General features: G+C 45.4%; 1 protein-coding gene across 2 annotated transcripts in view; it reads left to right on the forward strand.

The window, feature by feature from the left end:
- The first annotated feature begins 667 nt into the window (after positions 1 to 667).
- LOC126234769 (synaptotagmin-15-like) overlaps positions 668 to 14,978 on the forward strand; it is a 251,876-nt gene continuing 237,565 nt past the window's right edge. The window contains exon 1 of one of the 2 annotated variants that reach the window (XM_049943519.1): positions 668 to 772. The gene's annotated coding sequence lies outside the window, so the exon portion shown is untranslated. The remainder of the gene's footprint in view (positions 773 to 14,978) is intronic. The other variant, XM_049943517.1, reaches the window with a different exon arrangement.

A 14,978-nucleotide genomic window follows, 5' to 3' on the forward strand; every position in this document is an offset into this window, starting at 1 on the left:
CCAACTTAAAACGAACAGAGCTGAAGAAGACAGCAAAGTCTGACGTAAGCGTTAGTATAAATAAACCTTTCAAAGAAACTTCCTGGCAGATTAAGAAACTTCCTGGCAGATTAAAACTGTGTGCCCGACCGAGAATATTTTTAGCAAGTAAAACAGATCGCTGCTTCTGTCTTCTCAAAATGAGAAAATTCAGTAATTTCTTAGGCCGTAGTTTTTTGGTTTGATATAAAAAAATTTCAAGCCTCTTAATTTCTCTTTAGCGATGTTCCTGTATCGTGTTTAGACCATATTTGCAATTCAAAGGTAATTTTGGGCATGCAGTGCTGACGTTTGTCCTATCAGTCATTTACGTGCTCACAGAGCATAACAGGCGAAGATTGTGCTACGAAAGGCCGAGAGTGTGTGCGCACCGCTTCGTTATTTTATCTGCGACGCTCGTAATAAAGTCTGCTCTGCCCATCGAATATGGCTGTGGGAACATTCTGCGAAACCCTTGTCGGGCTGTCCTGCAGTGTAGTGTGGTGTGGCTGTTTGAGGAACGACGCACCGTAACGAGATAGGCGCCACGATGGCAGATAGGGGAAGTGGCGATGGGCGGGGAGGGGAGGCAAAGTGTGGGGGGAGAGGGGGGGGGGAGGCGCTTCGCCCGGCCGTCGCCTCTCACGCCGCGTGTGCAGATCGCCGGCCGACCCTCTGCGACGCCGACGCCTAAGCGCACGCCGCTACGGTCGCGATCCGTCAACTGTTGCTCCTGATTCACCCTCCGCTCTCAGTAAGTCGCTGGACGTCGCTCGCAAGCTACCTACCGCCTTAGCTTTGTCGCCGCTTTGCGCCTGTAATTGTAGCCATCGAACTTGTTTTATACGTAACGAACCTTGGCTATACTACCAGCAGTGCGAGCGCAACGCTTCTGAACGAACTCACCCTGAGTCTAAATCAGGAACGTCGCGTTCACTATTTTTGCACATATGGGAATTCTAAAATAATTAATTTGTACTAGTACTCCCTGGCGGCCTCCACTTGCTCATGGTCTGTCCAAAGAAAATGACAGTAGTACGTTTTCCTGTATCGGCCGTAATACAGCAATGTTCATCGGCACTTTGACATAGATCAGTGTACAGCAAAATTCAGATGTATCCCACTTACCGCCTATACTTGCGAAACTGTATCTTTAATAATGAACTTTTAGTACGACGCACTTTACGAGTGCTGTATTGATCGTTAGATAAGCGGCGAATGACTCTTTACCACTAACTTGCTTCATAAATTATAGTCTAGTGCCAATGGCCAGTTACAAAAATACCCATCCAGTAGGACTGTTTCCTTAAAATTTTTCTGATGATGAACCCAAAATTTGCCCTATTGCGCTAAAAGTATGTTATCTTTTACCTGCGAATACTTGAGAACTATGTGACTATGCAGCCTACTTCACAAGTCAATATCGTCCACTAAATGCATTATTTATACTCCAGATATTTTAGATATTTTAGAAGAACTCTTTATCTGAACGGCAAAATTGTACATTTCAGAAGGCATGTATACTAGAATTTGAGATGGGATTAGATCCAGCATTAATAATTTGTTCATTGGACAAAATTAAGACGGGTTAGAGGGTTTTCTTCATTTTTGCAATACGTAAATAGCTGAAAATGAATGTCATTTCGTCACACTGCGCTGTGCCACGTTGTTAAGTGCGGAACAACAGCTGCTTTATATCCTCCCTGAAGTCCTTTATCCATCCCACATGTCAAAGGTAGTGTTGGTTCGAGACATCTGTTTCTGTATGTAAATACCACCTGCGAAACCGTCTCGATCATAAACATATATGGAAATTTTCTGTTATTCCATCTGAAACGAAGGAAGTTACAGCAACGCAGCGACTTTTAGGTGTATAACTGATCATAAACAGTAGAGTTTGCATTCGTTCTAGATGCAATCCACTCGGAACGGATCTGCGGGACTACACGGCACGTCAGGCTTTAATTTTTGTAAGACTCTCGGAGTTTTGAAAGGTTCCTAATTGCAAACCATCTGGAAGTAAGGCAACAGCTGTTTCGCGCGCCACATCACGCCTGAGATGGACGAAGCAAGGACAAACAGCAGATCGATCGGGTAGATGTGTTCTCGGCGTCGTCGACCCGCTCTCATCACTGACGCGCCGTTCGTGTTCGTTAAAGTGATGGACGCTGCGAGAGGGACGTGCCCGTACCAGCTGCGAGAAACAACAGAACCGCGCTCGCGCTATAGATGCTTTCTGAAATATCTCGAGGTGTAACTAGTAACGATCTCCAGTCTAGCAAAAAATGGTTCAAATGGCTCTGAGCACTATGGGACTTAACATCTTAGGTCATCAGTCCCCTAGAACTTAGAACTACTTAAACCTAACTAATCTAAGGACAACACACAACACCCAGTCATCACGAGGCAGAGAAAATCCCTGACCCCGCCGGGAATCGAACCCGGGAACCCGGGCGTGGGAAGCGACCAGTCTAGCAATATGAGTGTGAAAGGCGAAGGTCAAGAGGAAGTTCAGAGTTACACACACTCATATATATATATATATATATATATATATATATATATATATATATATATATATCACTTATCTTTTTTCGACTTCTCTTTGGACGAGGTCTGAATAGTCACCATATGGAAAAATATGGAGAAAATCAGATTTAGGGTCATGAATCTATTAAGAGGCGCGGAGGAGGTATTTCCTCCTCCTCCTCCTCCTCCTTCTTCTTCTTCTTCTTCTGCTGCTGCTGCTTTTCTGGACTCAATGGACCACTTCGGTCAAAGATTTTCCGATCATCTTCTTCCATAAAATTTCTTTCTGAGCTGCCCAGTACCTTCTCATTCGTTCCACTCAAGATTGTTTATTTTTGTGTTAAGTCTTATTTTTATGTTCTTCAGTTTCTTTAAAATTTCTATTTTGTTTTGCAAATCGTCCAGAGCTTATTGTTGCTCTTTCATATCCTCTCTGATTTCCATTAACCCTCCTACATGTCACCTAATGTCCAATGTTTCTCTATTTTTGTCTTGGTAATCTAGTTTCTGGTTTTCTCATAATGTGCCAAAAAAAAAGAAGGAAAGAAAAAAAAGAGATCCTTTTCTTCATAACCTCTGTAATAGGTTGGGTTGTTTGGGGGAGGAGACCAAACAGCGAGGTCATCGGTCTCATCGGATTAGGGAAAGACGGGGAAGGAAGCCGGCCGTGCCATTTCAAAGGAACCTAGGGCGATTTAGGGAAATCACGGAAAACATAAATGAGAATGGTCGGAGGCGGGATTGAACCGTCGTCCTCCCGAATGCGGGTCCAGTGTGCTAGCCACTGCGCCATCTCTATCGGTCATGTATAAACCCGAATGCGGGTCCAGTGTGCTAGCCACAGCGCCATCTCTATCGGTCATGTATAATAGGATCTACTTCTTTGAATACCACTTCATTTGGTACTATCCGCCATTGTCCATCTTTTTGATATTTCTTATTTATGCGTGTTATAGCGAACGCTCACCATTACTGAACAGAGCCGAAGTAGTATTTGCAATCTTTTCTCTGCCGCTTTATCGTACAGCCCTTATTGAGCTGCAGAGGGCCGCTCCAACACCCTGGTGGGATGATTTCGGAGACATTTCCCGAACAACGATAACATGACTGCAGTGTACACTGAGGATCAAAAGTCATGGGATAGTGATATGCACATAGACTGATGGCGGTGGTATCGCATACAAAAGGTATAAAAGGGCAGTGCATTGGAGAAGCTGTTATTTGCACTCAGGTTATTCATGTGAAAAGATTTCCGAAATGATAACGGCCGCACCACGGTTATTAACACACTTTGAACGCAGAATGGTACTTGGAGCTAGACGCATGGCACATTCCATTTCGGAAATCGTTAGGGAATTAAATAGTCCGAGATCCACAGTGTCAAGAGTCTACATCTACATCTACATCTACATTTATACTCCGCAAGCCACCCAATGGTGTGTGGCGGAGGGCACTTTACGTGCCACTGTCATTACCTCCCTTTCCTGTTCCAGTCGCGTATGGTTCGTGGGAAGAACGACTGTCTGAAAGCCTCCGTGCGCGCTCTAATCTCTCTAATTTTAAATTCGTGATCTCCTCGGGAGGTATAAGTAGGGGGAAGCAATATATTCGATACCTCATCCAGAAACGCACCCTCTCGAAACCTGGCGAGCAAGCTACACCGCGATGCAGAGCGCCTCTCTTGCAGAGTCTGCCACTTGAGTTTGTTAAACATCACACTATCACGGTTACCAAATAACCCTGTGACGAAACGCGCCGCTCATCTTTGGATCTTCTCTATCTCCTCCGTCAACCCGATCTGGTACGGATCCTACACTGATGAGCAATACTCAAGTATAGGTCGAACGAGTGTTTTGTAAGCCACCTCCTTTGTTGATGGACTACATTTTCTAAGGACTCTCCCAATGAATCTCAACCTGGTACCCGCCTTACCAACAATTAATTTTATATGATCATTCCACTTCAAATCGTTCCACACGCATACTCCCAGATATTTCACAAAAGTAACTGCTACCAGTGTTTGTTCCGCTATCATATAATCATACAATAAAGGATCCTTCTTTCTATGTATTCGCAATACATTACATTTGTCTATGTTAAGGGTCAGTTCCCACTCCCTGCACCAAGTGCCTATCCGCTGCAGATCTTCCTGCATTTCGCTACAATTTTCTAATGCTGCAACTTCTCTGTATACTACAGCATCATCCGCGAAAAGCCGCATGGAACTTCCGACACTATCTACTAGGTCATTTATATATATATTGTGAAAAGCAATGGTCCCATAACACTCCCCTGTGGCACGCCAGAGGTTACTTTAACGTCTGTAGACGTCTCTCCATTGATAACAACATGCTGTGTTCTGTTTGCTAAAAACTCTTCAATCCAGCCACACAGCTGGTCTGATATTCCGTAGGCTCTTACTTTGTTTATCAGGCGACAGTGCGAAACTGTATCGAACGCCTTCCGGAAGTCAAGAAAAATAGCATCTACCTGGGAGCCTGTATCTAATATTTTCTGGGTCTCATGAACAAAAAAAGCGAGTTGGGTCTCACACGATCGCTGTTTCCGGAATCCATGTTGATTCCTACAGAGTAGATTCTGGGTTTCCAAAAACGACATGATACTGGAGCAAAAAACATGTTCTAAAATTCTACAACAGATCGACGTCAGAGATATAGGTCTATAGTTTTGCGCATCTGATCGACGACCCTTCTTGAAGACTGGGACTACCTGTGCTCTTTTCCAATCATTTGGAACCTTCCGTTCCTCTAGAGACTTGCGGTACACGGCTGTTAGAAGGGGGTCAAGTTCTTTCGCGTACTCTGTGTAGAATCGAATTGGTATCCCGTCAGGTCCAGTGGACTTTCCTCTGTTGAGTGATTCCAGTTGCTTTTCTATTCCTTGGACACTTATTTCGATGTCAGCCATTTTTTCGTTTGTGCGAGGATTTAGAGAAGGAACTGCAATGCGGTCTTCCTCTGTGAAACAGCTTTGGAAAAAGGTGTTCAGTATTTCAGGTTTACGCGTCTCATTCTTTGTTTCAATGCCTTCATCATCCCGGAGTGTCTGGATATGCTGTTTCGAGCCACTTACTGATTTAACGTAAGACCAGAACTTCCTAGGATTTTCTGTCAAGTCGGTACATAGAATTTTACTTTCGAATTCACTGAACGCTTCACGCATAGCCCTCCTTACGCCAACTTTGACATCGTTTAGCTTCTGTCTGTCTGAGAGGTTTAGGCTGCGTTTAAACTTGGAGTGAAGCTCTCTTTGCTTTCGCAGTAGTTTCCTAACTTTGTTGTTGAGCCACGGTGGGTTTTTCCCGTCCCTCACAGTTTTACTGTGCACGTACCTGTCTAAAACGCATTTTACGATTGCCTTGAACTTTTTCCATAAACACTCAACATTGTCAGTGTCGGAACAGAAATTTTCGTTTTGATCTAAAAAATGGCTCTGAGCACTATGGGACTTAACATCTGAGGTCATCAGTCCCCTAGAACTTAGAACTATTTAAACCTAACTAACCTAAGGACATCACACACATCCATGCCCGAGGCAGGATTCGAACCTGCGACCGTAGCAGTCCCGCGGTTCCGGACTGCAGCGCCTAGAACCGCAAGACCACCGCGGCCGGCTCGTTTTGATCTGTTAGGTAGTCTGAAATCTGCCTTCTATTACTCTTGCTAAACAGATAAACCTTCCTCCCTTTTTTTATATTCGTATTAACTTCCATATTGTGCTGAGAATACCACATTTCAGGCGTTACCTGTACCTCTCACCAGGAACAACGAAATGGCACATGGCCTTCACTTGAAACGGGCAAGAGTAGCGCCGTTTCCGTATAGTTGTCAGTGCTAACAGACAAGCAACACTGTGTGAAATAGCCGCAGAAATCAATGTGGGACGTACGACGAACGAATCCGTTAGGACAGTGCGGCGAAATTTGACGTTAGTGGGCTTCGGCAACAGACGTCCAAAACGTGTGCCTTCGCAAAGAAAACGACATCGCATGCAGCAGCTCTCCTGGGGTCGTTATCATATCGGTTTGACCCTAGACGATTGCAAAACCGTGACCTGGTCAGGTGAATCTCGATTTCATTGGGCGAGAGCTGTTGGTAGGTTTAGAGTGTGGTACAGACCCCACGAAGCCCTGGACCCAAGATGTAACAAGGCACTGTGCAAGCTGGTGGTGGCTCTATAATGATGTGCGTCGTGTTTACGTGGAATAGACTGGGTCCTCTGGTTCAGCTAAACCGATCATTGACTGAAAATACACTACTGGCAATTAAAATTGCCACACCAACAAGAAATGCAGATGAAACGTGTTGCGGATTGGCAAGACAGCCAACCCACTATGAGAGGAAGCCGAAAGGCACGCGTTTTAGCTCACGCAGGCTGGCGTGAGGTCTGGAACATGTCAAGAAAATTATACTAGCAAAAAACGTACGTAGCTGCTGGAATACTTAACTTTAATCCATAATTGGTGAACATCGCTCTTGACGGTACATGTTTTACAGCATCAATAGTAACTGGTAATGGCGCCTTGCTAGGTCGTAGCAAATGACGTAGCTGAAGGCTATGCTAACTATCGTCTCGGCAAATGAGAGCGTAATGTGTCAGTGAACCATCGCTACCAAAGTCGGCTGTACAACTGGGGCGAGTGCTAGGAAGTCTCTCTAGACCTGCCGTGTGGCGGCGCTCGGTCTGCAATCACTGATAGTGGCGACACGCGGGTCCGACGTATACTAAAGGACCGCGGCTGATTTAAAGGCTACCACCTAGCAAGTGTGGTGTCTGGCGGTGACACCACAAAACGGGTATTCATTGGATAAATATATTATACTAGAACTGACATGTGATTGCATTTTCACGCAATTTGGTGCATAGATCCTGAGAAATCAGTACCCAGAACAACCACCTCTGGCCATAATAACGGCCTTGATAGGCCTGGGCATCGAGTCAAACAGAGCTTGGATGGCGTGTACAGGTACAGCTGCCCATGCAGCTTCAACATGATACCACAGTTCATCAAGAGTAGTGACTGGCGTGTTGTGACGAGCCATTAGTGGGCCACCATTGACCAGACGTGCTGAATTGGTGAGGGATCTAGAGAATGTGCTGGCCAGGGCAGCAGTCGAACATTTTCTGTATCCAAAAAGGCCCGTACAGGACCTGCAACATGCGGTCGTGCATTATCCTGCTGAAATGTAGGGTTTCGCAGGGATCGAATGAAGGGTAGAGCCACGGGTCGTCACACGTCTGAAATGTAACGTCCGCTGTTCAAAGTGCCGTCAATGCGAACAAGAGGTGACCGAGACGTGTAACCAATGGCACCCCATACCATCACGCCGGGTGACACGCCAGTATGGCGATGACGAATACACGCTTCCAATGTGCGTTCACCGTGATGTCGCCAAACACGGATGCGACCATCATGATGCTGTAAACAGAACCTGGATTCATCCGAAAAAATGACGTTTTGCCTTTCGTGCACCCAGGTTGGTCGTTGAGTACACCATCGCAGGCGCTCCTGTCTGTGATGCAGCGTCAAAGGTAACCGAAGCCATGGTCTCCGAGCTGATAGTCCATGCTGCTGCAAACGTCGTCGAACTGTTCGTGCAGATGGTTGTTGTCTTGCAAACGTTCCCATTTGTTGACTCAGGGATCGAGACGTGGCTGCACGATCCTTTACAGCCATGCGGATAAGATGCCCGTCATTTCGACTGCTAGTGATACGAGGCCGTCGGGATCCAGCACGGCGTTCCGTATTACCCTCCTGAATCCACCGATTCCATGTTCTGCTAACAGTCATTGGATCTCGACCAACGCGAGCAGCAATGTCGCGATACGATAAACAGCAATCGTGATAGGCTACAATCCGACTATTATCAAAGTCGGAAACGTGATGGTGCGCATTTCTCCTCCTTGCACGAGGCATCACAACAACGTTTTACCAGGCAACGCCGGTCAACTGCTGTTTGTGTTTGAGAAATCGGTTGGAAAATTTCCTCATGTCAGCACGTGGTAGGTGTCGCCACCGGCGCCAGCCTTGTGTGAATGCTCTGAAAAGCTAATCATTTGCATATCGCAGCATTTCTTCCTGTCGGTTAAATTTCGCGTCTGTAGTACGTCATCTTCGTGGTTAAATTTCACGTCTGTAGCACGTCATCTTCGTGGTGTAGCAATTTAAATGGCCAGTAGTGTAGTTATGTTCAGCTACTTGGAGACCATTTGCAGCCATTCATGGACTTCGTGTTCTCAAACAACGATGTCATGTCACTGAGCCACAGTTGTTCCGGATTGGTGTCAAGAACATTCTGGACAGTTCGAGTGAATCATTTGGCCAACCAGATCGCCCAACGTGAATCCCATCAAACATCTGTGGTACATAATCGAGGGGTCAGTTCGCGCACAAAATCCTGCAGCGGCAATACTGTGGCATTTATAGACGGCTTTAGAGGTATCAGTGCTCAATATTTCTGCAGTGGACTTCTGGGTACGATTTGAGTCCATGCCACGTCGAGCTGCTGCACTACGCCGGGCAAAAGGAGGTCCGACACGATATTAGTAGGTGTCCCACGACTTCTGTCACGTCCTCGTACAAGGGCACGCCGTCCCGCGACTGCACAGCGTAGTCACAGAAGTAGTTTATTGCTTGCCTGTGGAGAAAAGAAAAACTGTGACTGCTTCCTGAGTCTACGTTCGGTTTCACAAGCCAGAGCTGCTGCAGTCGATAGGGAAGAGCATAGCCATACAGTGGGTGTGTACATCTATACCTCATCTGTGACCCCAAAACATCGAGTGTGAAATTTTAAAGTCGAAAAAAGTGTCTTCTTCAGAAAACGAGACCTTTTCAAAGCTTATGGGACGCAACGCGGCGCGGTATGCACTCGTAGAAGTACGAATCCTGCTGTCCAGTACCAGTGGCAGGACAATGATGTGGAGACGCGAACCGCCTTGGTTCAGTCATAAGCTGCCAAAAGTCAGTTACACCGATCAGTTACAGGGTACAAGGTAGACTTCGCATATGCATCTAGTCGAATGCAGTTCTTGGGCTACGTTTTAGCCAGACAACACAAAAAAATTAGCTTTCCAAACACATTTTGTTCCACTTTAGTAATGCCAGTCAACATTCAAAAGATAGGGGGTATCTAAGCAATGCAGCAAATGAGTTAAAATGCTCAGACGTGAGATGTTATATGAAAACAAAATGTTGTAGATTGCAACCAGACTTGAATAAGCGTTTTTTTAATGTTCATTTCTTATTTCTCGTCTTTGAGGAGCATTAATACAGCAATTTTGATTGGCTTTTTATTGCTACACAACAAGGATCTTCTTAGTCATTCTTTTCTTTTTCTACTTCGTATTTATAATTTTTACTGTCAATGTGACGTTATTAGTATACGAATGAAAATATTATTTGTGCAAAACTCGTTGGATACCCTACATTTAAACAAAAAAAGGTGTTATTTCAGAATCGGAAAGGTGGCACTCTTACTCGCACTAGCGCGAATCGGGCAGTATTTAGCAATTGCTACTCTCTCCATCTTTTGCTCCCCCCCCCCCTCTTTATCCTTCTCCTCCTTCCCCTTCTTTATGTCCATTCCTCCCCCCCCCCTTTCGTGTCTCCTGTCTCCTTTCACCCCCCCCCCCCCCGCTCTCTCAGACCTTGAACCTTGTTTATTGTTATTGCAAATTTAGGTTCAGTAGTAGTATTGTAACCACAAGCCCCAAATATAACTTTACTGTTTTCTGTGAAAACCGTTCGCGAGGAAGGAAACAAAACAGCACATTTTCTGTATATAATTTTTGTAGAGCAATGAAATTTCGGAACTACATTTGCCTAAGTGATTAAGAGTGCAATATCACAGGTTAATGTAATAGCAAATGTGCCGGCCGCTGTGGCCGAGCGGTTCTAGGCACTTCAGTCCGGCACGGCGCTGTTGCTACGGTCGCAGGTTCGAATCCTGCCTCGGGCATGGATGTGTGTGATGTCCTTAGGTTAGTTAGGTTTAAGTAGTTCTAAGTCTAGGGGACTGATGACCTCAGAAGTTAAGTCCCATAGTGCTTAGAGCCATTTGGACCATTTTGAATTGCAAACGTGAACTGTTGGTACATTAATAACCACTGTAACTGCCAGCATGTTGAATGGAAGCAAGCAAACGTGCATGCAACATGCCGGATGTCAGTTTGTAGGATGGAGTTCCATGCCTGTTGCACTTGGCCAGTCAATACAGGGACGGTTAATGCTGATTGTTGATGACGCTGGAATTGTCGTCCGTTGATGTCCCACATGTACTCGATTGGAGACATATCTGATGATCAAGCAGTCCAAAACAACATGTCGACATTCCGTAGAGCTTGTTGGGTTACAGCAGCTGTTTACAGGCGAGCGTTATCCTGTTGGAAGACACCCCCTGGAATTCTTTTCATGAATGGCAGCACAACAGGTCAAATGACCAGATTGACGTACAAATTTGCAGTCAGCGTGCGTGGGATAACCACGAGAGTGCTCCAGCTGTCATACGAAATCAGACCCCAGACCGTAACACCAGCTCTAATTCCAGCATGTCTAGCATGCAGACAGGTTGGTTGCAGGCCCTCAACCGGCCTCCTACTAACCAACTCACGGCCATCACTGGCAGAGAAAGCTTTCATCAGAAAACACAACAGACCGCCACCCTGCCCCCCCCCCCCCCCCCCCCCCCCAACGAGCTCTCGCTTGACGTAACTGAAGTTACAAAAGGCGACGTTTTGGGGTGAGTGGAATACACGCTAAAGGGCGTCTGGCTCGGAGCTGTGTTTGAAGTTACCGTTTTGAAACAATTCTTTGTGTCGCTGTGGTGCCAACTTCTGCTCAAATTGCTGCTGCAGATGCAGTACGATGCAGAAGAGCCATACGCCGAACACGATGGACTTCCCTCTCGGAATTGCCACGTGGCCGTCCGGAGCCCGGTCTTCTTGCGATCATATACTCCCGGGACCACCGCTGCCAGACACAGTGGCTACATTCCTGCCAAGTCCTTCTGCAATATTACACAAGGAAATCCAGCATCTCATAGCCCTGTTACACGACCTCAGTGAGGTATTGATAATGGCGTCTTTGTGGCCGTAAAGACCTACTTGACTAACGTCAATTCACAACGTCCAATCTCGAGGGTAACTAACGCTCACGACCGTTACAGTATCGATTTAAACACTGGCGCGAAATCTGAATAGACGTCATCTTTCAGGTGTAGAAACACGCCTACCAACTTTCGTTTATGTCACTCAGCTCCTTCTTGGTGTTGCGATTTTTTCCGGTGGGACAAATAAAAGTGGTTCGGACGAGTGGATACGACTTGGTGTCAATGTATGCGTATAACCACTCCACCGCGACGCGCACACCACGCGTCCGCCCGCCATGTGAGCCACAGCGTTTCAAAGCACAGTGCGGTCTGTGTCAGTGAGAGTGGAGCAGTGCAAAGTGGATGGTGGTACACTCAAGTGGAGCATCGGGTGTTCGTCTACGCAGCTGGTGGGCTAGGGGCTAGCGTTGCTGCCTCTGGATCACGGGGTCTCGGGTCCGATTCCCGGCCGGGTCGGGGATTTTCTCTGCCCGGGGACTGGGTGTTTGTGTTGTCCTCACAATTTCATCATCATCATTTGTGAGAGTGACTAGATTGGATTGTGAAAAGAAAATGGACTGTGTAAAAATTGGGACTTTTGTACGGGCGCTGATGACCACACAGTTGAGCGCCCCACAAACCAATGATCATCATCATCATCGGTTGTTCGTTGTTGAAAGTTACATGACAACAAAGTTGTGGAAACGGTGTGGTCAATTGGTTTTTGAGAAGTTTAATTGTCTTAAAGAGCCAGCCAAGAGTGCCTTGTATCGCTTAACGCTTAGTTCGAAAATGGTATCGGACAGGACATGTTTTGAACAGGCCAGAAAACATTGCGAAACCTGCCCGCACACCAGGAAATGTGACTGCACTTCACTAGAAAATACTGCAGATTCCTACCAAATCAACCCCTGGCCTGTCGGAAGAGACCGGCATATCACCTCGATTATGCGGATGAATATCCTACCTCGACCTGCTGCCTGGTCGCTGCGCTAGCTGGCCACCCAGGTAACGTGGTCCGTCAGTGTGCGATTACTTTGTGTGGGGAACCTTCAAGTCTAAGGTGTATCGCAACAATCCTCATAGTCTGCAGAAACTGCAGCAGAATATTTCAGATGAGACTGCAGCAACTCCAGCAGTCCAGCTTCCACCTTCAGCAACTTGCTGACCAGGGCCCATCAGTGCCAAAAGATGAATGGTGGTCGCTTTCAGCATCTGCTATAGTCAGGTTAGTACTGTATTTCTTTTTCTCTGCTGTGTTTCTTTCTAGCCTGGAGCTCTGTTCTCCGGACCACTTTTATTTGCCCCACCTTATATATATCCTCGCAGTCAGTTTTAACAGTCAACCAATAGTGACCTCCTTTACTGCTTAAGAGAGACACTTGACATGTGTCCACATGAATGTTTTTTGGAGTACCATGTAAAAATTTGTAGTAAATCGTCAGGTACTTTTCGAGCGTTTTAGTAAAAACGCTAAACAACGACTTGTCTTTATATGGTAGTACAGATTAATAACACAGATGTACTTCACCTTTAGTCGTACTTACCTTTTAGGTAGCAAAGTACTTAAAAGCTCTAAGTGGAAGCCTATCACGCATCTGAGATAGAATACGGCGTGTGTATTTTCTGTCATTGTTACCTCCTGAGGCACGATGCATTCTCATAGCCACTGAATAATTTATAGAAAAAAAATGGCAGTTTCAAAATGTTGCCTCGTTTTGGATAAATTTGTATGGATGTAAGACACTGGCAACTAACTCTTAATGTAGAGAGACGTACAGTTTTTCACTTCAAGCACAACGCTGGAATCTGGCAAGTTAGACAAAAAATTGGGAGTAACAGTGAGTGTGTGTGTGTGTGTGTGTGTGTGCCGGGAGGGTGGGGTGATAAGGGGGGGGGGGATACGAGAGGGAATTATCGCATCGGCTCCATTTCCAGTTCAAGCAACTGACAGGCATCTCTATGTATTAATGGGATACTGATAATCTGCAACTTTTCAGCGAGAAAAATTACTCACAGAACACTTATACGGTCTATACATACTGCTCAGCTGTGTGAGCCCGTATCATGTCGGGCTAATAATCGCGTATACGAAAGATGAGGGTAACACGACATATGCTTATTTGTTTTCTTGTAGAGTTTTACATCAAGGCTCGAAAATCTAAACTGGCAGACAGTCCAATAGATACGCCAGACATCTCGAAGAAGCCTGCTCAGAAAATTTCAAGAACCTGCGAATATTTTTGAGCCTCTTATGAATCGCTACCTTAGATAACTGGACATACACACATATAAACTGTCTTTTCTGCCACGTTCCCGCGGTAAATGTCATATGTAGAAAACTAAATATACCATAAAATAGAAAAGTTTCCCATCCCGTGCACTTATAGTGGTTTGTATAGATGTATCAGTCTCAAAAAGAGGAATTAAGGCGACAGAGATATCATTTTGATTTTATTTTTGTGGGTGGCCATTTAAGTGAATTATAGAACAACGAAAGAAATTAATGCAGGCGCAGATCATCTACCCTTGTGCGTTTCCCGATGTAGAAAAATGAAACAGTTCATATCCATGGCAGTTACAGGAATTTCCATGCTATGTCGAGAGGTGAATTGAATTAAGGTATCTTTAGTGCAACGACTTCTTACGATAGCATCGTAGTTCAGGTGTTTTTTTCGTATTTAAAATTTCTACTAGCTGACCTTGCATTTCTTGGACTCGCTATAAAATCAGCAAAAAGCATTGATTGTGCGGGAACGTCACGACGTCATAAACTCGCAGTCGACGTCCATCGTGTTAGTAGCCTCAAACATTAGCTTGTGGACGAAACGTTTGATAAAAAATGCCAGCTTGTATCATTACATGTGTACTAGTCGTCCAGATTATAGTCTAAAGTTTAAAGGAATCAAATTTCATTCGTAACTGTGCTCATTCAAGCGCTATTTTCTTTCACATACATCAATTTTAGTCGCGCTGATTACTTTTATTGTGCCGGCTGCTGTGGCCGAGTGCTTCTAGGCGCTTCAGTCCGGAACCGCGCTGCTGCTACGGTCGCAGGTTCGAATCCTACCTCGGGCATGGATGTGTGTGATGTCCTTAGGTTAGTTAGGTTTAAGTATTTGTAAGTCTAGGGGATTGATGACCTCAGATGTTAAATCCCATAGTGCTTAGAGCCATTTGAACCATTTTTTTACTTTTACTGTAATGGTTATAATTTCTATAATTAGATTTCGGATTTCCTATCAGTGTAACACGAAGAGCACTCTGGTTGAACGTTGTGAAAAAGAAAAATTTCGAACAGTCCAGACTTACTAACATGTTCGC

The sequence above is a fragment of the Schistocerca nitens genome, chromosome 2 (assembly GCF_023898315.1).
Source record: "Schistocerca nitens isolate TAMUIC-IGC-003100 chromosome 2, iqSchNite1.1, whole genome shotgun sequence".
In the NCBI taxonomy this organism is placed as follows: Eukaryota; Metazoa; Arthropoda; class Insecta; order Orthoptera; family Acrididae; genus Schistocerca; species Schistocerca nitens.